Source organism: Aquarana catesbeiana, linkage group LG13, assembly GCF_042186555.1.
Source record: "Aquarana catesbeiana isolate 2022-GZ linkage group LG13, ASM4218655v1, whole genome shotgun sequence".
Taxonomy (NCBI): domain Eukaryota; kingdom Metazoa; phylum Chordata; class Amphibia; order Anura; family Ranidae; genus Aquarana; species Aquarana catesbeiana.
In genome coordinates, this window is record NC_133336.1 from 176,286,224 (window position 1) to 176,312,027 (window position 25,804).

A 25,804-nucleotide genomic window follows, 5' to 3' on the forward strand; every position below is an offset into this window, starting at 1 on the left:
ATTTCATACTACAACTACTCACCCACCAGCCCACAAAATTTTTATCTGCAAGATTATATAAACATACTTAACAGTCATTATTCTTACAAAGCATTCCAACATAATATTAAAAAGGCACATATTCGAAATATAACACCCACCACCATCCCACAATACACACACATAGGTAACCTCTGCTGGAAGCTGCATTTCTGTGTATATGATTACGCAATGAGATCAAAAAGTAGAAGGTCGGCAGATGCTCCCAAACCATAAATGCATGGTCAGACAGGAACACTACACACACAACATTGACAGCATGACCACATAAACCCACTTTTGATGTAAAAAATGTGCAAGAATTTCAGCAAACAAACAGCCCTAGTTGGGTGTTTGTCAATATGCACAATATCATTCCTTTTCCCCCACAAATCACAGCAAAAAACCTGGCCTTCTCAGGCCAAACGAACCCCACCTAATGCAGGCCTTTATATAAGAGAGGTTGTATTGTTAGCACATTGACACATGCCTAATAGAAGTACACACCCACCAGTATCTTTCAATCTGTCTCTTTGTGTATGTCTAAAGTGATTGCACCTGATGAGCAGGAACACATAATACTATTTGCAACTGTGTTAGCCCTTGACTATGTGCATCAAATCTCCAACTACAGACCAAAGATCGAAGTCCATTTGCATGCACGTAAACAAAGCAACAGTTTTCTAAGCATATGTACCTGTGCAGTGTAAGCCCTACAATTTTAAATGTCCAAGTCCCTGGGCATGATTAGTGCTAACAAACATTAACATCAGTCCCTGGCTGCAATGATCTTCCAATCTAAAGTCCAAAACTAACTTCCTTACATTAGAGACTATTTCGACAGGCGACAAATGAAATACCAGCATGTCTTTAGATTGTGGTGAGAAACCCACACAGGGAGAACATATAAACTTCAACACAAGCATTAGCATGTTGGGGAATTGAACCAGCAACCCCAGTGCTGCTAGACAGAAGTGCTACGCATTTAGCCAGCGGGCAGCCTTACACATGTTCCCTGCATCTCTGTGATGTGAACCTGCCCTAAGTCCATAGCCATGCTCAGTGTCACAAGCAATATACAATATATTGTCCAAAGTATTGGGATGCCTGCCTTTATACGCACATGAACTGTAATAGCATCCCAGTCTTAGTCCGTAGGGTTCAAAATTCATTTGGCCCACCCTTTGCAGCTATAACAGCTTCAACTCTTCTGGGAAGGCTGTCCACAAGGTTTAGGAGTGTGTCTATGGGAATGTTTGACCATTCTTCCATAAGTGTATTTGTGAAGTCAGGGACTGACTTCACAACCTGCGAACGGACCGAAAGTTCGCACGAACGTTAGAACCCCATTGACGTCTATGGGACTCGAACGTTCGAAATCAAAAGTGCTCATTTTAAAGGCTAATTTGCATGGTATTGTCCTAAAAAGGGTTTGGGGACCCGGGTCCTACCCCAGGGGACATGTATCAATGTAAAAAAAACTTTTAAAAACGGCCGTTTTTTCGGGAGCAGTGATTTTAATGATGCTTAAAGTAAAAAAAAAAAAAAAGTGAAATATTCCTTTAAATATCGTACCTGAGGGGTGTCTATAGTATGCCTGTAAAGTGACGCGTGTTTCCAGTGTTTAGAACAGTCCCTGCACCAAATGTCATTTTTAAAGGAAAAAATCTCATTTAAAACTGCTTGCGGGTTTAATGTAATGTCGGGTCCTGGCAATATGGATGAAAATCAGTGAGACAAACGGCATGGGTACCCCCCAGTCCATTACCAGGCCCTTTGGGTCTTGTATGGATATTAAGGGGAACCCCGCACCCAAATTAAAATAAGGAAAGGTGTGGGGCCACCAGGCCCTATATACTCTGAACAGCAGTATACAGGCTGTAGGTTTGTTGTTAAGTAGAATCTCTTTGTAATTTTGAACGGGTACATTTTTAACGTGTTTAGCTCCAGCCAAAAAATCTTTTTTAAGCTTTTTTGGAAAACATAGGGAAGGGTTATCACCCCTGTGACATTTGTTTTGCTGTCTTTCCTCCTCTTCAGAAGATTTCACCTCACTTTTTGTCCCAATGGATTGGAAAGCATCAGTGGAAAGGAGAAATGTTTTTCCCATATTAACTCTTACAGGAGAGAATTTCCCTTCCTAGGGGTAGATTTATTCTCACTTCCTGTTGTCTCCTTCCGTTTGCAAGTAGGAGTCGTTTGTAAGTTAGTTGTTTGAAAGTAGGGTCCTGCCCTATATACTCAGCAGAAATTTGGGCCTTAGGTGTTGCTGTGGCCACAACACTGTAAGCCCTCACAGGGCTCTGCTGTGAAATATTAGATCAAGAATTGTAATTACATGCCCCTGTTGAACAGGAGCTGAAAAATTAGGCCTTAGGCACTGGTGCTGGTGCCACAACACTGCAACCCCTCACAGACACTCTAGTTGGAATGCAGGAACGAGCCCTGCTGCAAAGTATTACATCAAAAATCGTAATTACACGCCCCTGTTAAACAGGGGCTGAAAAATTGTGCCTTAGGCACTGGTGGTGGCACCCAGAACCAAAAATGTTCTTACAAGCTATCAGCGTGATGATTGAGGAGGAAGAGGATAATTACTCAGGGATAGTCACTCAGCATCAGCATAGGCAGTCTTTGAAGGGATCTGAGATTTCAAAAAAAATTATTCGGTTACATCAGCATCAGGTGCTTGGTAGCTGGTGGTGATCCAAGACTCATTCATTTTTATGAAGGTCAGTCGATCGACCGAGTCAGTGGACAGACGCACCCTGTGATCGGTTACCACGCCTCCAGCAGCACTGAATGTGCGTTCCGAAAGAACGCTGGATGCAGGACAGGCCAGTAGCTCAATTGCATACTGTGCAAGCTCTGGCCAGTGATCCATCCTCAAGACCCAGTAACCCAGAGGATTTTCGGTGGGAAAGGTGTCCAAGTCTGATCTTGCCCCTAGGTATTCCTGCACCATGTAAAACAGACGCTGGCGATGGTTGCTGGAACCGATCATACCTTGGGGCTGCGGACCAAAAAATTGTCTGAACGCATCGGTCAGACGGCCACCTTCTCCACCGCTCCTTCTTTGACTAACCGAAGCCTCAGCAACACGTTGTCCAGAAACAGGAGTTTGTAACCTCCCAGTCTCTGGGAACGCGTTGCACAGACCTTTCTGCAAGGCCTCCCGAAGATGTTTCATCCTCTGCTCCCTCTGCGATGGCAAGATAAGGTCCGCAACCTTACCCTTGTAACATGGATCAAGGAGGGTTGCCAGCCAGTATTGGTCCTTCTCCTTGATACCACGAATACGAGGATCCTTACGCAGGCTTTGCAGGATCAGGGAGGCCATGCAGCGTAGGTTTGCTGAGGCATTCGGTCCAGAGTCCTCTGGGTCACTAAGGACGACATGGTCCGCAGCCACCTCCTCCCAGCCACGTACAAGTCCATGTGTTTCTTGGGACTGATCCCTTAAAGACTGCTGCTGATGCTGAGTGCCAGGCTCCACCTCCATACTGACACAATCTTCCTCCTCCTCCTCCTCCTCTTCCTCCTCGTCCTCTTCCTGTGTGATCGGCGGGCACGCAGGAACACTGTCTGGATAAAGGGGGCCTTGAGAGCTAAGGAAGTCCTCCTCTTCCTGCCTCTGTTCTGCCTCAAGTGCCCTGTCCATTATTCCACGCAGCGTGTGCTCCAACAGGTGGACAAGGGGGACAGTGTCACTGATGCATGCACTGTCACTGCTCACCATCCTCGTGGCCTCCTCAAATGGTGACAGGACAGTGCATGCATCCCTGATCATGGCCCACTGGCGTGGGGAAAAAAAAACAAGCTCCCCTGACCCTGTCCTGGTGCCATAGTCGCACAGGTACTCATTGATGGCCCTCTGCTGCGTGTGCAGCCACTGCAGCATGGCCAACGTTGAGTTCCACCTGGTGGGCATGTCACAGATTAGGCGGTTCTTGGGCAGGTTAAACTCCTTTTGGAGGTCCGTCAGCCGAGCACTGGCATTATATGACCGGCGGAAATGCACACAGACTTTCCTGGCCTGCCTCAGGACATCCTGTAAGCCCGGGTACCTGCCCAAGAACCGCTGCACCACCAAGTTAAGGACGTGAGCCAAACAGGGCACATGGGTCATTTGTCCCTGTCGGAGGGCAGAGAGGAGGTTGGTGCCATTGTCGCAAACCACCATTCCTGCCTTAAGTTGGCGTGGCGTCAACCACCTCTGAACCTGCCCCTGCAGAGCTGACAGAACCTCTGCCCCAGTGTGGCTCCTGTCCCCCAAGCACACCAGCTCAAGCACCGCATGGCATCTTTTGGCCTGCGTACTTGCGTAGCCCCTTGAACGACTACGGAGCACTGCTGATTCCGAGGAAGAGGCCATGGAGGAAGAAGAAGAGGAGGGGGTGGAGGAGAGAGGTGTGTCACAATCATTAGCATTTTGGAGGCGTGGTGGCGGAACAACCTCCAACACTACTGCACCTTGTCCTGCATCCTTCCCAGCTGCCAGCAGAGTCACCCAATGCGCCGTGAAACTTAGGTAACGTCCCTGTCCATGCCTGCTGGACCATGAGTCAGCGGTAATATGCACCTTACCGCTGACCGCCCTGTCCAGCGAGGCATGGACATTGCCTTCCACATGCTGGTAGAGAGCCGGAATCGCCTTCCATGAGAAAAAGTGGCGTTTGGGTACCTGCCACTGAGGAACCGCACATTCCACAAACTCACGGAAGGGGGCAGAGTCTACCAACTGAAAAGGCAGCAGTTGAAGTGCTAGTAATTTTGCCAAGCTAGCATTCAACCGTTGGGCATGTGGATGGCTGGGAGCAAACTTCTTTCGGCGGTGCAGCAGCTGGGGCAGGGAAATTTGCCTGGTACAATCTGACGTCGGTGTACCAAAATCAGATTGCCCACAAGTACGTGGCTGTGACACACCTAATTCTACACCTTCATTCCTCTCAGTGCAGGTCTCAGAGAGGACTGAAGGTCTAGTGGGGTTGGAAATCTCAGCTGATGAGGAGCAAGCAGAGGTCCTCTTTGTTCTTTGGTGTGGGTCTTTTAGATACGCTTGCCAACGAACTGCATGGCAGGTCAACATATGTCTGGTCAAGCATGTGGTACCCAAGCGGGAGATGTTTTGGCCACGCGAGATACGCTTGAGACATATGTTGCAAATAGCAGCGGTGCGATCTGATGCACTCGTCTCAAAAAAGGCCCACACCAAAGAACTTTTTGAATAACGCGCAGAGACTGCAGCGCCCTGCACATGTGGAGCTTTGGGGTGTGATGCAGTCAATGTGCTGCCCTTAGGCTGGCCCCTGGAGGGCATCCTGCCTCGTTGGTGATGTGCCGCCTCCTCCTCCTCCTCCTCTCTCCTATCAGGCACCCACGTTGAGTCAGTGACCTCATCATCCCCTCCCTCCTCATCACTGGAGCAAACCTGGCAGTATGCTGCAGCAGGGGGAGCATGACTGCCAGATTGCTGTCCTTCTTGGGCACCCCCTCTGTCTGTGCTCGTGTTACTGCCTTCATCGAGCTCAGTATCATCATCAGAGCCTTCCAAACGCTGGGCATCCTCCTGGAGCATGTACCCAACACTGTGGTCAAACAGTTCGAGGGACTCCTCAGGAGGACATGGTGGGGCTAGGGAAGGAGTCACTGATGACATTGAGCCGAGGGAAGAGGCCGCTGCTTTGCCAGACAAAGTACCCTGGGCATGGGTGAGAGAGGATGAGGAGGATGAGGACGGCTTGGTCATCCACTCGACCAAGTCTTCCGCATGTAGCGGCTCAACATGGCCAGCTGCCGAAAAAAAGGCCAAGCGTGTCCCATGGCCACGTGCTGATGAGGATGCACCGTCTCCACGACCAGCACTAGACACAGAGCCTGCTTGCCCTCTCTTATTAGCTTGTGACTGTCTGCCTCTCCTTCTTGGCCTTCCAGACATACTAATGGCCTGTAGCTGCACTAAGCTGGGATATATATATATATATATATATATATATATATATATGTACTGATACTGCAGCTAGCAAAATCAACTGCCTGCCTGTAGTATGAGAACACCACCAACCTTCTACAGGTAGCTTTAGCTGAACACTGTGAGGTGGACGCACCCCACTAACTTGTAGGTTTAGCAGAACACTGTGAGCAGGACGCACTGCACTAACTGTAAATAGTCTAGCTGCCTGACTGTGGTACTAATAGGATCAAAAGAACACCAGCAATTTTCTTCAGGTAGCTGTATTTACTGTAACAAGACAAGCCTGCCTGTCAGTAAGAAGATAACAGAAACGGATCTAGCTGAACACTGTGAGCAGGACGCACCCCACTAGCTTGTAGGTTTAGCTGAACACTGTGAGGTGGACGCACCCCACTAACTTGTAGGTTTAGCTGAACACTGTGAGCAGGACGCACCCCACTAACTTGTAGGTTTAGCAGAACACTGTGAGCAGGACGCACTGCACTAACTGTAAATAGTCTAGCTGCCTGACTGTGGTACTAATAGGATCAAAAGAACATCAGTAATTTTCTTTAAAATACTGTAACAAGACAAGCCTGCCTGTCAGTAAGAAGATAACAGGAACGGATCTAGCTGAACACTGTGAGCAGGACGCACCCCACTAGCTTGTAGGTTTAGCTGAACACTGTGAGGTGGACGCACCCCACTAACTTGTAGGTTTAGCTGAACACTGTGAGCAGGACGCACCCCACTAACTTGTAGGTTTAGCAGAACACTGTGAGCAGGACGCACTGCACTAACTGTAAATAGTCTAGCTGCCTGACTGTGGTACTAATAGGATCAAAAGAACACCAGCAATTTTCTTCAGGTAGCTGTATTTACTGTAACAAGACAAGCCTGCCTGTCAGTAAGAAGATAACAGAAACGGATCTAGCTGAACACTGTGAGCAGGACGCACCCCACTAGCTTGTAGGTTTAGCTGAACACTGTGAGGTGGACGCACCCCACTAACTTGTAGGTTTAGCTGAACACTGTGAGCAGGACGCACCCCACTTACTTGTAGGTTTAGCAGAACACTGTGGGCAGGACGCACTGCACTAACTGTAAATAGTCTAGCTGCCTGACTGTGGTACTAATAGGATCAAAAGAACACCAGTAATTTTCTTTAAAATACTGTAACAAGACAAGCCTGCCTGTCAGTAAGAAGATAACAGGAACGGATCTAGCTGAACACTGTGAGCAGGACGCACTGCACTAAATGTAAATAGTCTAGCTGCCTGACTGTGGTACTAATAGGATCAAAAGAACACCAGTAATTTTCTTCAAAATACTGTAACAAGACAAGCCTGCCTGTCAGTAGGAATATAACAGGAACGGATCTAGCTGAACACTGTGAGCAGGACGCACTGCACTAAATGTAAATAGTCTAGAAGATAACAGGAACGGATCTAGCTAAACTGAATACAGTGTATATATATATATATATATATGCAACACCTGGGATGCATATATATACACAATACACTTTAAGTGCAGCTAACTGACTGACTGTCCTGCCTAATCTAGCTAACTCAAATGAAATGACACTGTCTCTCTCTCTCTCTAAGCACACCGGAACACACTGCACAGGACCGCCGTGCAGGCGGCCTTATATAGTGTGGGGCGTGTACTAAATCCCCTGAGCCATAATTGGCCAAAGCCTCCTTGGCTTTGGCCAATTATGGCTCTCTGTTAAGGCGGCGCTGTGATTGGCCAAGCATGTGGGTCATAGTGCATGCTTGGCCAATCATCAGCAAGCAATGCACTGCGATGCCGCAGTGAATTATGGGCCGTGACGCGCCACACGAATTTGGCGCGAACGGCCCATATCGTTCGCAATTCGGCGAACGATCGAACAGCCGATGTTCGAGTCGAACATGGGTTCGGCTCGAACACGAAGCTCATCCATACCCATGATCAAACTTTAATCATTCAGCTATGAATAAGCTCCATGATGGGGCGTGAAACATGTTAGCTACCTTTCCTGTTCCTCCCTGTACATGAGGTGACTGCATTTGGATTTAATTTCTTCATATCACTAAAGATGCCTTCTATGGTGTGCGGCCGTCCAGGATCTTTTTCTTTCCTTATTTCAAATTAATCTCGTAGAACACCCTAAACTATGCCTGTTGGGAATTATAGATGAAGTTCTGGGTGGACGAGGCCTCTAGATTAGCCATAGCTAGGGCTCTTTTCCAGGCCAGGAAATGAATTCTGCGGCACTGGAAATCCATAGATACCCCCACGGTGAAGGAGTGTCTAACTTAAATGGACGACACTATAAGACTGGAAAATTTGATCTACCAGCACTGGAAATGCATAGATACCCCCATGGTGAAGGAGTGTCTAGCTCAAATGGACGACACTATAAGGCTGGAAAAATTGATCTACCAGCACTGGAAATCCATAGATACCCCCATGGTGAAGGAGTGTCTAACTCAAATGGGCAACACTATAAGCCTGGAAAAATTGAACTACCAGCACAGGGGTAGCACAAAAAAAATTCTACAAAATTTGGGCACAGTGGCTGGATGTTCCTGGTTTAGCCCCTGTTCATCTAATTATGGACAATTTACTATTGTAAAATTTGCTACGGCAGTTAATGGTATGGGCTCTCCACTCTGGGGCCCTAGTCATATCAGTTATTCTCTGACCGATTGTTTTTTAATGCTGAAACTCTTATGCGGATGCAATGTGATTGTGTGCTGAATACCAAATGCAAAGTGCTTATGCTTCGCTTGTAATGATATTGAACTCTGTACTGTTTATCTTGTATTGCTTTTTCAATAAAGCTCTTTTAGTTCTTCACCACAAAAAATTGGTAAATCTTTTCAGGTGTCCTGTGAACATTTTTAGATCTTTTTGGTGTGCCGCAAGACAAAAAATTTTGAGAAACACTGACCTAACCGTACTGGCACAGCCTAAAAATAGGGAAGTTTACAGGTTTTTTTCTTACACATGTTAGTTAGAATGCATGTTAGGAGTGGAGAGGGAGCAGTTTTAGGATTATTAGGTATATCCTGGAATATTTAAAGAACATGCGGAACAACTAAATAATATAGAAACAAAAAAAAAAGCTAAATTCAGCGTAGTAAAGAACTCTCTAATCAGGGAGTAAATTTTCATTTTTTTCTAGACCATTTACTGAGAAATGTTTTTAGCGTTCGTGAGAGGTCCACTTCATTCAACATAATTCTTTTCTTTGTCGCAAAGTAACATAAGAATGTCCATCAAGGCTAAAAAGACGATTGATTGTGTTGTGTTAAGTACTTTATTCAGAACATTAAAATGCTTCTTTATTTAGCTTTCACAGACAATGAAAGCAACAGCGATAACTACCGGCAAAATAAATACATAGCGTAGAACCGTATTCTCAGCTACCAGAGATATCAGCCTAGGGATGGGATTTTTGGGGGTGATAACAGAACAGTTCAAAGTATGCTGAGGAGACAATTGAGCTGTAGTAAATGGGTGTAGATCAAGAGTCCTGGCAGAATTTTGCAGACTTTGAGGTTGATTTACTAAAGGCAAATAGGCAGTTCACCTTGCAAGGTCATTTTCCCCAGAGCTTAGTGGGTGAGGTGAAATTTCACTTTCCATTAATACCCAATTACATGCAAGGAAACTAAAAACAAAAAAAAAAAATGTTTTCACATGCACATGATTGGATGATAGAAGTCAGCAGAGATTTACCACATTCACTAAGCTCTGGGGAAAATCTCTTGCAAAGTACAACTTCCCCTGCAAAATGAACAGCCTGTTTGCCTTTAGTAAAATCAACCCCTTCCCATAGTTTTCACTGCGAATGGAACATGTGCATACACTCACTATACTGTATACCCCTTTAAGGCTATCCTAACTGATCACTATGTTAAGTGGTAATATATATATATATATATATATATATATATATATATACTGTATATATATACCGCATATCTAATGTATATAGTAATTTAAGTTGAAGGGCCCAAGGTTAACAGACAACCACTTGTAAAAAAGAAAACTTTACTGGTCTCTCAAAAGCAAGCAAACACAAATATCTTTCTTCAGCAAAATATAGGCAAAAAGTCCATGGTCCTGGTGTAATCAACTCCACACAACATGACTCACCACCAATATCTCAGTCCCACATTTGGGTTTAGGGTTTCGGGGAAAACACAAGGCGCAGGAGCTCAGCAAATAGAGCCTCAGTCTCCAGATATTCCACACCTGTTCACAGCCTTAAATCATTCCACACTACCTCATAGACTCCTGCTGACACTGCCCTGCTGCTTTTCAAGCCTCTCTTGCAGGTGGGTTAAGCCTTCCTTGCCCAAAGTCCCTGTAATCGGGGTTGGGAGGCTCTTTCCCACACAAAGTCTCTCCAAATCTCCATATTCCTGGTCTCAAATGTGGACTTTCTAGTCCTGAGAGAACTGCCAGCCAGTCCTTTCCTCTTTAACTGGACTACCTCGGAACCCCTCACCCAAGGATCCATCTGAGGCGTCCTTTACTATATACAGTATATATATATATATATATATATATACACACACACATATATATATATATATATATATATATATATATATATATATATACACAGTATATGCAGGGCCGTTTTTAAGGCAGGGCAAAAGGGGCAGCTGCCCTGGGCCCTGTCATTGTTGTGGGGCCCAAAGCAGCTGCCTCATACTTGGCAACTATCCCAGTTTAAATTCCCTTGTCCCTTGAGGTTTTAGTCCCTTGCTGTGTCCTGATATCTCGGTGTAAAGTTCTGTTACTAATGCTGCCCAGCTCTGCCCTATTGTTGTGTACAGATGACTCACCTGCAGACCCTGTGTTTACATGTAAATACCGACATTGATATGTGAATAGTGACGGCATTCATATGTAAAGCGGCAGACCGGCAGGATTCATATGTAAATAAAGGCAGAATTCATATGTATATCATGCCCCCCTGGAGGTCATATCCACCATCACCTTTACTGAATCCTGCCCACTGGGGAGGTAAAGGGCATACTTGAAAGTCCTGCCTACAACTGTGGTCATTAAGCCTACCATCAGCCTGTTCTGCAAAGGTAAGCAAATTAGTGGGGTGGGGGGGTAGTGTGGGGTGTGCAGAGGTAGGCAGCGAAGGAATTACAGTTTGGGGTGCACAGGTGAGCAAGGAGGGAATGTATAGAGGTAAGTAATGTGGGTGAAAAGATGAGCAGAGGAGGCAGGTAGAGTTAAAGGGGAGGAGGAGTGGAGAAGATGGGGAGGTTTGGGGTGCAGAGGTTAGCATGGGTTTAAGGATGCAAAGGTGTACTGACAGGGTGAATAAAGATGTAGGTCATGTGTAGGGCAGCCCATTCATTTCAATGGGCTGCTCTATGCGCTACAAATGCGGAAGAAACTCCCAAACCCTTTTCCAAAATCAGTGAGCACTGCAGTATTGATGTACAGTAATCTCTAGCAACCAATCAACAAGCAGAAATTATGTGCTGTAACCTCTAGCAACCAGTCAGTGAGTGGTAATGATACACTGTAACCTCTGGCAACCAATCACAATCGCTGTCTGATCTAATTCAGTAAACTGATTTTGAGTCTAGCTGCTTTTTATTGTATGTCTCAAAGCAGGTGGAGAGCAAAACTGCATGGAGGGGGGCCCAAAAAAATTTCTTGCCCAGGGTCCAATCAATATTAAAGACGGCCCTGAGTGTATGTGTGTATATATATATATATATATATATATATATATATATATATATATACACACATACACTGTGTATATATGTGTGTATATATATATATATAGATATATATATATATATATATATATATCTATATATATATATATATATATATATATATATATCTATATATATACCAAATACAAATATTAAATATGTGGTCACATGACACACAGAACCCTGTAGTCTCTTCTTTCAGCAGAGTGGAAAGTTCATTCTTTGCATGTCCTTGTAGCTGTCTGCGTTATGTGGACACTTGTTATTGGTTGTACAGTGACGGGGCCCTCTCGGGCTCCACAACTGCAGCAGTGCAATGACAACAGGCACAGACTGCAGTGATGGTTCACCAATGTTCACTCCTGGAAGAGGAAGTAGCAAGGGAAACCAAGAATGAAAGTAAAGTGGATAACCCTAACTACTCTTACAAATATTCTATCTCCCCTCCCAACACTTATGCAGTATGCTGGCTAACCTGTATAAGAAAGATCTGTATGCTTACCTATTCTTAGCCCACTCCAGTCTCATTATGTGATCCCTCGTGTCAGCCAGCAGTCAGCTGCAGGGGAGAGTGCTCCGACAACGGCTAGTGAAGCCTGGAGTGGTAACGTCACCCATAGGCTTCAAAAATCCATCCGTTGCTGGTCCTTCCTGCAGCTGATGCTGGCGGACACGGGGAGCCGGCATCACGTGACCGAACCGGGATGGTCTTAGAATAGAGAAGTATATTCATCTTTCTTACACAGGTTAGGCAACCTGGAGATTGACTTGAATACAGAAAAATAAAACAAATATTTCTGACATTGTTAATAGGTTTTGTATTATATAGCACAGCCTATACAGGACACATACATTCAGAAATCCAAAGGGCTCATGGAGCTTTAAATGTATAGATTACACAATGCATCGCTTGAAACATATCATTTATAGCAAACACTACATTGATTTTACAGCGGATTGTATAGGCTGTAAATTGCTGTGGACCTACATACTTCTTAGCTCCTGCAGCATTGTTGAACTGATAATGGTATGTTAACACTTTGCACAGCTTGCAAAATCCTAAGAGATTAAGTATCTGTTATATTAGAGACACAAAATTGTGTTATGGAGTATATCATATTATTTTTATTATACAAACTGAGGTTTATCATGCCAATGATATTTTTTAAATACAGTGCCTTGAAATAGTATCCATACCCCTTGAAATTTTCCACATTTTGTCATTTTACAACCAAAAACATCAATGTATTTTATTGGGATTTTATGTGATAGACCAACACAAAGTGGCACATAATTGTGAAGTGGAAGGAAAATGATAAATGGTTTTCCAAATTTTTTACAAATAAAAAATGAGCCAATACTTTGTAGAACCACCTTTCCCTGCAATTACAGATGCAAGTCTTTTTGGGGATGTCTCTACCAGCTTTGCACATCTAGAGAGAGACATTTTTGCCCATTCTTCTTTACAAAATTGCTCAAGCTCTGTCAGATTGAATGGAGAGTGTCTGTGAACAGCAATCTTCAATTTTTGCCACAGATACTCAATTGAATTTAGGTCTTGACTTTGACTGGGCCATTCTAATACATGGATATGCTGTGATCTAAACCATTCCATTGTAGCTCTGGCTGTATGTTTAGGGTCGTTGTCCTGCTGGAAGGTGAACCTCCGCCCCAGGCTTAAGTCTTTTGCAGACTCTAACAGGTTTTCTTCTAAGATTGCCCTGTATTTGGCTCCATCCATCTTCCCATCAACTCTGACCAGTTTCACTGTCCCTGCTGAAGAAAAGCATCCCCACAACATGATGCTGCCACCACCATGTTTCACGGAGGGGATGGTGTGTTCAGGGTGATGTGCAGTGTTAGTTTTCCGCCACACATGGCGTTTTTGCTGTTAGGCCAAAAAGTTCAATTTTGGTGTCATCTGACCAGAACACCTTCTTCCACGCTTGCTGTGTCCCCCACATGGTTTCTCGCAAACTGCAAACGGGACTAGTTATGGCTTTCTTTCAACAATGGCTTTCTTCTTGCCACTCTTCCATAAAGGCCAGATTTGTGGAATGCATGACTAATAGTTGTCCTGTGGACAGATTCTCCCACCTGAGCTGTGGATCTTTGCAACTCCTCCAGAGTTACCATGGGTCTCTTGGCTACTTCTCTGATTAATGACCTCATTGCCCGGCCTGTGAGTTTAGGTGGGCGGCCATGTCTTGGTAGGTTTACAGTTGTGCCATACTCTTTCCATTTTCAGATGATGGATTGAACAGTGCTCCGTGAGATGTTCAAAGCTTGGGATATTTTATTATAACCTAACAATGCTTTAAACGTTTCCACAACTTTATCGCTGACCTGTTTGGTGTGTTCCTTGGCCTTCATGATGCTGCTTGTTCACTAAGGTTCTCTAACAAGCCTCTGAGGGTTCACAGAACAGCTGTATTTATACTGATATTAAATTACACACAGGTGTAATTACTATTTACTAACTAGTGACTTCTGAAGGCAATTGGTTCCACTAGATTTTAGTTAGGGGTATCAGAGTAAAGGGGGCTGAATACAAATACACACCACACTTTTCAGATATTTATTTGTAAAAATTTTTGAAAACCATTTATCATTTTCCTTCCACTTCACAATTATGTACCACTCTGTGTTGGTCTATCACATAAAATCCCAATAAAATAAATTTACATTTTTAGTTTCAAGGGATGTGAATACTTTTTCAAGGCACTGTAAATCAGTGCCTTGAAAAAAAAAAAAAAAATAGGCAACGCGCAGGACTCAATCAGTTCAGCCAAATTGATACAATCTTATCTGACAATGTGTAGATATAAATATCTAATATTGTTGGCCAGCTTAGAAGGTGACTTGACAAAGGAGGACTTTACCTCCGAAACACGCAGTCATAGCAACGCTGATATCAGCCTGCCATCTGTGGCTGTTGGTCAGCGGCTTTAATTATTTCCTACTACCTGGCCGTGCAAAGTGCCGCCAGCCCCCTGAATCCATAAGAGCCTGCAGTCAGCAGCTCCCGGGGTGGTTTGTGTGTGCGGACTCCTCACTCCCTGTCGAGACATACTGATGTTCTTTTCCATCTCCCAAAGGGGCTCCTTTCTTGGATTACTCCTGTCGGCCTCTATGTTTAGTTACAATCGGCTTCTAGGACACTCACCTGGCTATGGTGGATGGCATATACATGTGTTGCAACTTTTGCATGTGAGTGCATTTATTTATTTTGTTTTTAAATTAATTAAATGTGAACTGTGCTATGGTTTTTTTTCTGTTACATTTTTAAATACAATCTTTATGTTTTCTTTATATACCTTGTTTTAGATCCAGTGATCTAATCACTGGGGCTCTGAGCTTCTCTGTGCAATGCAGGCAGATCATGCAATGACAGTAGACCAGCAAAATCCTGAAAACATCACAGGATCGTGCCTCAGTACTCCTCTTAGAGGCCAGTCAAGGAGCTATGTCAAATCATAAAATGCCTTGATGGGTGGGTGTCAGAAGAAGTGGTAGTTAAAGTGGTTGTAAACCCTTACAGACCACTTTTACCTACAGGTAAGCCTATAATAAGGCTTACCTGTAGGTACTGGAAATATCTCCTAAACCTACACGGTTTAGGAGATATTTATCATATATGCTTGTGCCGACGTCGTCGGAGCATGCGCACTGTAGAAAGGGTACGACCGTGTCATTTCTATAGGGCCGGTGCCTAGACCGTTGGCTCTCACGTGCAGGCGCGGGAGTGACGTCATGCGACTTCGACCAGTCCGCAGCCTCAGAAGGCAGAGGGGCGAAGAAAGGGCAACTAAGCTAATAAAGGGTCTGGAGGATATTAGTTATGAGGAAAGGTTGCGAGCACTGAACTTATTCTCTCTGGAGAAGAGACGCTTGAGAGGGGATATGATTTAAATTTATAAATACCGTACTGGTGATGCCACAATAGGGATAAAACTTTTTTGAGGAAGGGAGTTTAACAAGACACGTGGCCACTCATTAAAATTAGAAGAAAAGAGGTTTAACCTCAAACTACGTAGAGGGTTCTTTACTGTAAGAGCGGCAAGGATGTGGAATTCCCTTCCACAGGCGGTGGTCTCAGCGGGGAGCATCAATAGTTTCAAAAAACTATTAGATAAGCACCTGAATGAACACAACATACAGAGATATACAATGTAATACTGACATATAATCACACACATTGGTTGGACTTGATGAACTTGTGTCTTTTTTAAACCTCACCTTCTATGTATTTATGTAACTATGAAGATGGATGCTTCCACCAGCGGGGACATCCGGGACATTGTGGGCTTCAGTTGCAGGTAAGTGGTACATAACGGGCTAATATGGGATGCATACTAGCCCATTATGCTTTTACTTTGCAGGGGAATAAAGAGGAAGTAAAACCCATCAGGGTTTACTTCCTCTTTAACCACTTCAGCCCTGGACCATTTGGCTGGCCAAAGACCAGAGCGTTTTTTGCAATTTGGCACTGCGTTGCTTTAACTGACAATTTCGCGGTCCCAAACAAAATTGACGTACTTTTTCCCCACAAATAGAGCTTTCTTTTGGTGGAATTTGATCACCTCTTTGGTTTTCATTTTTTGCGCTATAAACAAAAAAAGAGCGACAATTTTGAAAAAAACGCAGTATTTTTTTACTTTTTGCTATAATAAATATCCCCCCAAAATATATAAGAAAACATTTTTTTTTCCTCAGTTTAGTCCTATATGTATTCTTCTACATATTTTTGGTAAAAAAAATCACAATAAGCGTATATTGATTGGTTTGCACAAAATTTATAGCGTCTATGATATAGGGGATAGTTTTATGACATTTTTATTTTTATTTTTTTTATTAGTAATGGCGGCGATCTGTGATTTTAATTTTTTTTGGGACTGCGACATTATGGCGGACACATCGCACATTTTTGACACATTTTTGGAACCATTGTCATTTATACAGCGATCAGTGCGATTAAAAATGCATCGATTACTGTGTAAATGACACTGGCAGTGAAGAGGTTAACCACTAGGGGGCAGTGAAGGGGTTAAGTGTGTCCTAGGGAGTGATTCTAACTGTGAAGGGGCTGGACTTAAACACACAGCACAGTGATCACTGCTCTCGATCACAGAGAACAGTAGATCACTGTCCTGTCACTAGACAGAACAGGGAATGTTTTGTTTACATAAGCATCTCCCCGTTCTTCCTCTCCGTGACACGATTGCGGGCACCCGGTGGACATCGAGTCCGCAAGCCCCGTGGTCATGGTCACAGAGACCTGGCGGGCGGGCGACACCGCTTCATAAAGGGGATGTACCTGTACGCCTTTTTGCCTGCCAGTGCCATTCTGCCGACATACATCGGCGTGCGTTGGTCGGCAAGAGGTTAATAAGTAAAGTGCATTTGCATGCAGACCACCCTAAGTAATACTCACATGTGATGCTGAGCCTCTATGATTAAAAGCACTAAAATCCAATGAAAGAGGCAGGTCAAGGACAGCTGTGGAGGGATGAGCGAGAGGATACTGGATGTCTCCCAGACAGAAATTGAGGTGAGCTCTGTGTGACTTGCTGCAGTTGCTAATGCAACACTGTAAGAAGTTCACAGTGTGCAGTGAAATCAGAGTAAGCTATTTTAGTACAGGAGACGAGCCTGTACAATAGTGCAAAACTGAAGGTAAGGCTAGAGTTCATCCTGAACAAATAATTAAAACTTTGAACTATAAATTATATGGCACAAAATAATATAGTAGAATGTTGAGGTAACACAATAAAAAAAAAAAAAAAACTGGCAACGACGCCTACCAGGTACCCCTACCCCTCAGTGGTCTAGCACTCATTGCCAAGCCAATGGCAATACTAAGCTCAAGTCTTGTAATAAGTGCCCTGGATTAAGTCTAAGGACACCTCCCCATTTGTCATTGTTGGTGGTATAGCAATTAAATAGCCCATGGCTTTGTAGTAACCACAGATAGTGGTGATTAGGGATGAGCTCTGGTTCAGTTCCAAGCTCATGTTTGGCTGAACCCGGACGGAAGTTGTCAGTTCCAGCCCAATCAGCTGCTGCTGAAGCATTCCCTGCCCGTTGACCTGATGTGGCCATATTAGGTCAATAATAGCATGAGCATCCCCGCTCCTTTGTGCATGTGCAGATTCGGGGCAGGGAATGGCTCGGTTGCAGCTGATTGGGCTGACACTGACCGCTTCCTTCCAGGTTCAGCCAAACAAGTTGGTGGTTTTGCCAAACTTGATTGAGTAGCAAAATCCACCTTTCCCAAATTTCAATGGAATTTATTTCAAATTTCGTCATGTGGACTTCTTAGGCAAAATTTGTTTGAAAGAAAAAAATAATGTGGCTTTATTTACCAAGTCATGTGGTTACCATGCCTGGACAGATATTGCTATCACATGGCTTTCTTAATAAACAAAGTGATGTCAGTACCATGGCTTTGTAAATCATCAAAGTAATTTATTTTTCTAGGTGCCATCGATGTGCACCTAGTTAGAAATAATTTTAAAAAGTTGTATTGTTTTAATTTAAAGGAATGTCTATAACTTTCAGTGGCTATTTAAAGTCTGCCGCACCCTTAAAAATGCCAAACTACCTAATTTCACCTTCCCTATTATTTTAGTGTCTTTTTTTCCAATGTCTTTAGCCAAAATGGTGATTTATCTTACTCTCTAGTGGTAATCTATAATGACAAGGCTTCCCCACTTAGACCTGTTGGTCATCATGATTGCTGCTTTATATTGCCAGGAAGCACTGAGCTGATGGAAGAATGAAAACTTCTGTTAGGTGGAGCCGTGATAAGCTTCCCTGAAGGAATGTGTTTTCAAGGATCACCAGAGGTGGACAGAGTAGGAGATAGCTGGACAGACTGGGATGGAGCGTTCCAGAGTATGAAAGATTCTCTGGAGAAGTCCTGGAGGCAAGCATGGGAGGAGGAGACAAGAGATTTAGAGAGCAGCAGGTCATGGGAGGAGTGGAGAGGATGATTTGGGTAATATGTTACAAGAAGATTGGTGATGTGGCTTGAGGCAGATTTGCAAATGGCTTTGTATGATGTTGTTAGTAGATTGAATTTTAATCATTTGTTAATTGGAAGCCAGTGTGTAGGCAGGTGCAGTCTATTTTCTCCACTATAGATGGAGCCCAACCCCAGCGGCAGTGGAGAGGGAGAGGAAGTCAAGAGGAACATAGTTACTCTATGGTTTCCTGGGTCACTGGGGCAGCGATCTGGTTGGATACTGACAGCCCATGTGACTCTGTTGATCATATTGGGTCAGGCAGAATCTCTTTAATACCCTGGTTTCTGAATTTAAGATGCATTTAGCGTTTAGGTAGTGTAGGGACAGGTCACCCATTTGTCAGGGACAGTATCAGTGGTAGGGAAAGGTTCCAGACAAGCAGAGAAAGCATAGGGACCCTTCACTCTTCCTGGAAACTTTCCTACTTGGGCTTGGACCAGCCAGGCCGCATTCTGCCACTCAAGATAGACACTGTATGAGACCTGCTCCACTACACGCTGTTGTCATTCGTGAGTGTTTTCGGTTGGGCTCCTGCTGGGCTTGTTAACTGTTTTCAGTTTACTTTTATATAAATTCTTTCAACTGCATCTGCACTGAGTGTATGTGTTATTGCCGTCGAACCACACTGCACCCAACCACAAGTGGAGGGAATGGCAGAGAGGAGTGGGGTACACTGAACGACTAGTAAGGTTAATGAGGCTGACAGAGGGGAATTGGGGTATGTAGAGGTAAGCCAACGAGAAGGGAATTGGAATAGTCAAGGTGGAAGATAACAAGGGAGTGAAAGAGTATCTTAGTGGTTTCATTGGTTAAAAAGGGGCATATTTTGGAGTGAAGGTGTTAAATTGAAATCTACAAGATATGGACAGTGATTGGATTTGGGGCTGGAAGGACAAGTCAGAGTCCTGGAATACACCTAGTACCCTAGGCTGATGGGAGAGACCAGTGGCGGCCCCTAATGCAGGGCGCACGGGCGCTGCCCCCCCATCCATGCACCAATCTACATGCGGAGCACCAGACCCATTGATTCCAATGTTTTTTTTTTTGAAGAACGTGATTAGAGCCTGAGGCTCTAATTGGCTTAAAAAAGGGTGGACCCGGGGGGCAGAGCACTGCGCCCTGAGCCCATCCAGTTGTGTGACAATGCATATTCGCTATTATCACACTGATTTTCCTTCCAGCCAATCAGGAAGTGGGTCTTGAGAAAGGAGAAGTGTTCCAGTTGCCCTCAGAGGAAGAGGGAGGAGGAGAAAGGAGACGCCGTGATGCTGAGGAGGAGAAGCAAGGGGAAGTCGCCGCCCGTTGCCCTCGCCATCGATGGAGTAAGTACCGGGCTGGGGCAGTGGTATTATTTTCGTTTTTTATTTTTACTTCCCTCTTCCGAAAAGATTTCAGTTTGTTGTTCAATTGAGTTGTACAGATTATAGGTCACATTAAAGGTTGAAAAAAGCTCTGAAATGATTTATCGTTGTCTATTTTTTTTTACATTACAGAAACCTGACATTTTAACAGGGGTTTGTAGACTTTTTATATCAACTGTATATATATATATATATATATATATATATATATATATATATATATATATATATACAGAGAGAGAGAGATACATTTTTTTACTTTATTTTCTAATTCATACAGTACTGTATCAACATTTGGGGAATGCGTAAAATCAATTATACCACTAACAGTTTGAGTAAATTATGTTTTAATTGTAGTATTATGACCTGCTTAATGTGTTAGATTTTACAATTATAGCTGTTTTTCTAAGAACCTTTAAATATAGTAATGACTTTTGACAAATGACATAATTAGTATTTAATTTGTGCTATTCTGAGTACTGTGTTCAATGAACAATGCAAGCATTTTCTGTAACAGTCGTTGTCGTATATAACACACAGGTTTCATCTTTAGTCGGTTCCATTTTGTTGAGATATATGGGACTCTGTAGTATGTGGTTTAGTTAGTGAGTGTATCTTGATTAAAGGTATGGTAAGTGATGGAGCTTATAAGCACACCACCTGCAATATGCATGGGTAGAACCCTGTGCATTGTTTAACCATGTCCTTTTAAATCAAACTCACATGTTGGTCACACTCAGAAAATGGCCATGGCATGTCAAGTTTGCCACATCTTTTCTTTTCTGAGGAAAAATAGAGTGCTTGTTGTCTTTTAGAACTCTGTCAATACCCCTGACAGATACACCTGTTTTCATTTACTGGGCCATCAGTGACCTGCTCTTTCCCACCCTGGCCTTGGGGGAGTTCAGGAGACAATGACAGAAAATGTAGTCCTTACATTTAGCGCACCCCCTAAAGAGCCACTGGGGAATTCGGTCCTATTTCCACTTTGGTAGCACACACAGCCAGGCGCACAGCATTTTCTTCATTCTTTCACTGGTGCAGAGAACAGTCTAGGGGTTCTTTTTAGGGTTTTTATTGAAATAGGAACTTGGGTGGGAATAGGGAGCATGGGATACCCCTGGTGGACTGCCGCTGAAACAACTTAACTTCTGCCTTTGCTAGACACACTGCTGGCTGCACTTGATTGTCCGATAGGTTTCTTGAAGAAGTTGAAACCCTAAAAAAAACTAAAAAAAAAAAAACTCTTCTTCCTTTAAAGCATGTTAACCTCTTCCCACCCAGCCTATAGCAGAATGGCAGCCAGGCAGTGGTTTAGTTATCCAGAATGGGCGTCATATGAAGTCCAGCAGGATAAGCTGTTTGCCACCCACAGGGGCGCGCGGTGATCGGTGGTGCTGTGTGTCACTCTGTCACACTGCATCTCCGATCTTGGTAAGGAGCCATGTGATCAGCTGTGACCAATCACAGTGTGAACCAGGAAGTGCCGGTAAACATCTTTCCTCGGTTCGCGCTGACAGGGAGAGCTTATCGGCGGCTCTCCCTGTCAAAGGGGGGGGGGGGGTCAGCACGTTGATTATCAGCACAGCCCCCATCAGATGTGCCACAACAATGCCAATCAGTGCCCATCAGCTGCCAGTCAGTGCCCCATCAGGAACGCCTGTTAGTGCCCATCAAAGTGCCAATCAGTGCCCATCAGTAACACCCTTTCAGTACCTCACCATCAGTGCCATATATTAGTGTCCATCAGTGTCACCTGTCAGTGCCAATCAGTGCTGCCTGTCAGTGCCCATCAGTGCTGCCTGTCAGTGCCCATCAGTGCTGCATATCAGTGCCGCCAATCACTGCCCATTATTTCTACATATCGGTGCCTCCTCATCAGTGCCCGTCAGTGCCACCTTATCAGTGCCGCCTCATCAGTGCCCATCAGTGCCGCCTCATCAGTGCCCGTCAGTGAAGGAGAAAACAACATTTTATAACAGAAACAAAGAAAAACATTTTTTTTCGGTCTTTTTTAGTTTGTTTAGCAAAAAATAAAAAGTGCAGAGGTGATCAAATACCAACAAAAGAAAGCGCTATTTTGTGGGAAGAAAATTATAAAAGTTTGGGTACAGTGTTGCATGACCGCACAATTGTCATTCAAAGTGCGACAGCGCTGAAAGCTGACAACTGTCCTGTCAGCTCGGAAGTCTGTGTGTGAGCGGTTTCCTCCACAGCCCCCCCGCACACTTTCTGCCTTCCTGCTGCTATTTCGTCTGGTAGTAAAGATAGTGATTCCAATTCCTGTCAGCCCCTCTGTAATAACAATATGTACTACATAGTGTTTAGTTTTTAATAAAATTATGCAGCTAAATACCTTTTTGCTCAATGCCAATGTGTGGTCACGGGACCGCCCCTGGCTGTCGTCAAGAGGAGAAACTCAGCCCCTCCCACTGTAGTCCTTAGATCGGGGAAGGAGAGCAGCGGACGGTCATGTGACCACACATCGGTTATCTGAAAAAGGTATTTAGCTGTCGAATAAATAAATAAAACACACACTATGTGTACATCTTGTTATTACAGAGGGGCTGGCAGAAATTGCAATAACTGACTTTACAACCACTTTAATGCTGCTAGTGACTTGTACTCCCTCAGGAGGTTAAAAACTACACACTGTCACTTCTCTTTAGCATTGGCGGTCATTTACTAATTTAGCCACAGGGTCACTCATTGCCTTCTGTCTATATCCATCAGGCTCTTCCTAGTGTAGGAGATGTAGACTTACACCACCGCAGGACAGTTGGACTCCTTCCCACTAACTTCCTCCTAGCTGTCTCCAGTGAGCTTCCTCCTGCCCCAGCTCGAAACCTGGACAATGGATCTTCAGATAGGCCCCCCTAGCTAAGCCTAGGTGGGGCCTCAATGTCTTTACTCTGGCTGCTCTAGCTCTCCTGCTCCAAGGGTCTCCCTCCACCTTCTGGGCACACCTCCCCAGGGACTGGCTGGAGTTCCATAAATATTCAGTAGCCCTAAGCAACACATGCACCACTGTTTACCAAGGTGCTAAAATAAACTCTAAACTAAGATGATGCTACATACAGAAGACCAGGTATGGGGTAACACTGTATATGGCTCCTGAAAATTGTGCAAACTTAGAAAAAATAAATAGACAACAAAAAGGTAAGTATACAGTTCAGAAAGGTGGTATCAGGACATGATCCAGAGCTGAATTAACAAATAGACTGAAAATGTCAGGTTGTAAGCGTTTGTTTTTTATTAATGATATAAGGGATCAAGGGAAGAATTGTCTCTGGCAATTAATGCTGTACATAGCAACCAGTTTCTTTTTTTTCCTTTCTATAGTTCAGCTTAGGACAGCAAAATGAAAGATATGATGGTTGGTAGGAGGCAATACACACTATCTAACACAGGCTTTCCCAACTAGGGCTCCTCCAGAGGTTACTAAGGGTTCCTTGAGTAGTGGAGATTCATATCCTTTCTACAATTACCACCTTTTGTAGGAGGGCAATTTTTCACTGACATCCAATGTGAAGGACTTTTAGACTGGGTTCACACTAGTGCGAATTGGATGCGGGTTTTCAACAGACATCCAACAGTCAATAAATAGTCCTTGTACTTGTTTTTGTTTTTTATTTAGGGGATATAACTTGGATGGGGATAGGGTACTTACAGTATGGGATGCCCACTTGATTGCAGATTTGAAATAAGGGACTGAAACTATGTACACCACCAGTATATACACACTACTTCTCTTCTACCTCCAGCACAAGCTTGCTTGTAGAACTACAACTCCCAGGACCAGCTAGCACTGAATTGCAGACCTGACACTGGCTCAGCCAGGCCCAAAGCAAATGCTCTTTGCAGGCAGGGGCCGCAGGCCCCTATGGTGTAGCAAAAATGGTGGTCCTAGTACTAGCTGTCCCATGTGGCTACTGATCCCAATACCACCTTTTCAAGCCCTGCCACCCCTCCTGGCTGCAGCTGCCTCCTTCCACTGCCCATGCCACCACAGTCCTCCTTACTGGTTCTGCACCCACCCCAGACTGTTTGCTCCCAGTCCTCTCAGGCATGCCTCCCAGTCCTCCTGATTGTGTTTCACCAGTTCTCTTGGCTGCACCTTGTTGTTCCTCCTGGAGACTTGCCTGGCAGTGTTCTCCTGCTGTCCTCTCCTTGCTCCCAGTACCTCCTGTCCAGGACACCTCCGTTGGTTGTAGGAAGGTCACTCCCCCCCCCAGACTGGGGAGCTCATTCAAAGGCCACGACAGCCTAACACTCCAGCTTCCACCTGAACAACTCATCCCAAGCTGGGCTGACCCTGAGTATTTGAGGAGGCCTGCCCCCTGCCAATCTAAGTTGGGGATTGATCAGGGTCTTTTAGAATACTACAGGAAGCTCTACCTCACCTATCCTCCTATCTTTCCAGAAGGTTCCAACATGTTCTGAAAATAAGTGGGGGGTCTTAGTGATGCTGCCTGTGAGTCATCCAGCTCTTTCTACCAACTCAAGAAACAAAACAAGCAGGTTTGGCTACCAGTCAAGCCTGCATACATTTGCCTACACACCTAGCACACTAGAGGGTTACAAAAAGTGGCTCCTGGGCCCAAGGGCAAAAATCAAGTACAAAAATAAAGATATTTGTTTGTATACACATTATGTACATTATGTACATCACTTTATATACATTCCTGACTACAGATCCCTGTAGCTAATAGCAACAAGATCAAAATTGTATATTGAGCCAGAGCACCCCCCCCCCCCCCAAGGGAGGCCCTCTGCCCATAGGAATTTTTGATTTCAGACGGAAATGTGATGAACAGCTGTGCATGCCGAAGAAAACCTGTAATATAGGAAAAAAGAACACCATCCTACTTCTAACAACTAACTATACAGAATTTTCTGTCAGGAGGGGGTTATCATCCTGCTGACAGAAACAAAGAAAAAGAAAAGGAATAGTTCTCTTGGGAGTCCCTGGTGGGTGGGGCCCCTCCCCAGACTATCTGACTCCTTAAAGAGTTAAGTCAGAAATCAGACCTCACCCAGCGTCCAGCAACAGGAATGTCCATCCATCAGGCACAGAACAGGGTGGCAGGCTGGTCTGATCTTGAGAAAGAGTCAGAGAAGAAAAAAACATAATCTGCAACCTCCACAGCAGCCTATGTTGCGATTCCTGTGGTGAGCTGCACGCTCCAGCAGTCTTTCACACATAGAAATGCGGGTCAGGCAGTCTCTTCCTACCGCCCCCATCTTCTTTGATGGAGACAGAGTGGCTCCTAGCATGCTGTCCTACTTTCATGACCACAATTCTGTCTGTGTAGATTGCTCTCCCCAGCCTCCATTCCCTCCGAATGCCCTGAAACCGGGCCCAGGTCTCCTCACACTCTGGCACGCACAAAGGCTTTGGGGTGTGCAGGTACTCCCACACCAGGTCATCTTCCCACTCTCCCTGGGAGTTCTCAACAATGTCCATGGTGTCGGGAGGGACATAGGGGTAGTCCAGAACCCACTCCAGAGCTGGACTTCGCTAAACTTCTCGCTGAAACTTGGAAAACCTGGGCAGTTCTCTTGGCTTCCCTTTTCCTGGCAGGACACAAGCATCATGGGACCTCTTGACCCACTGCCTGAATTCAGCTGCTCTGGCCTGGGTGGTGGGGGTCTGTTGAAAAAGAGTTGTCTGTTGCTGATGGGGGTTCC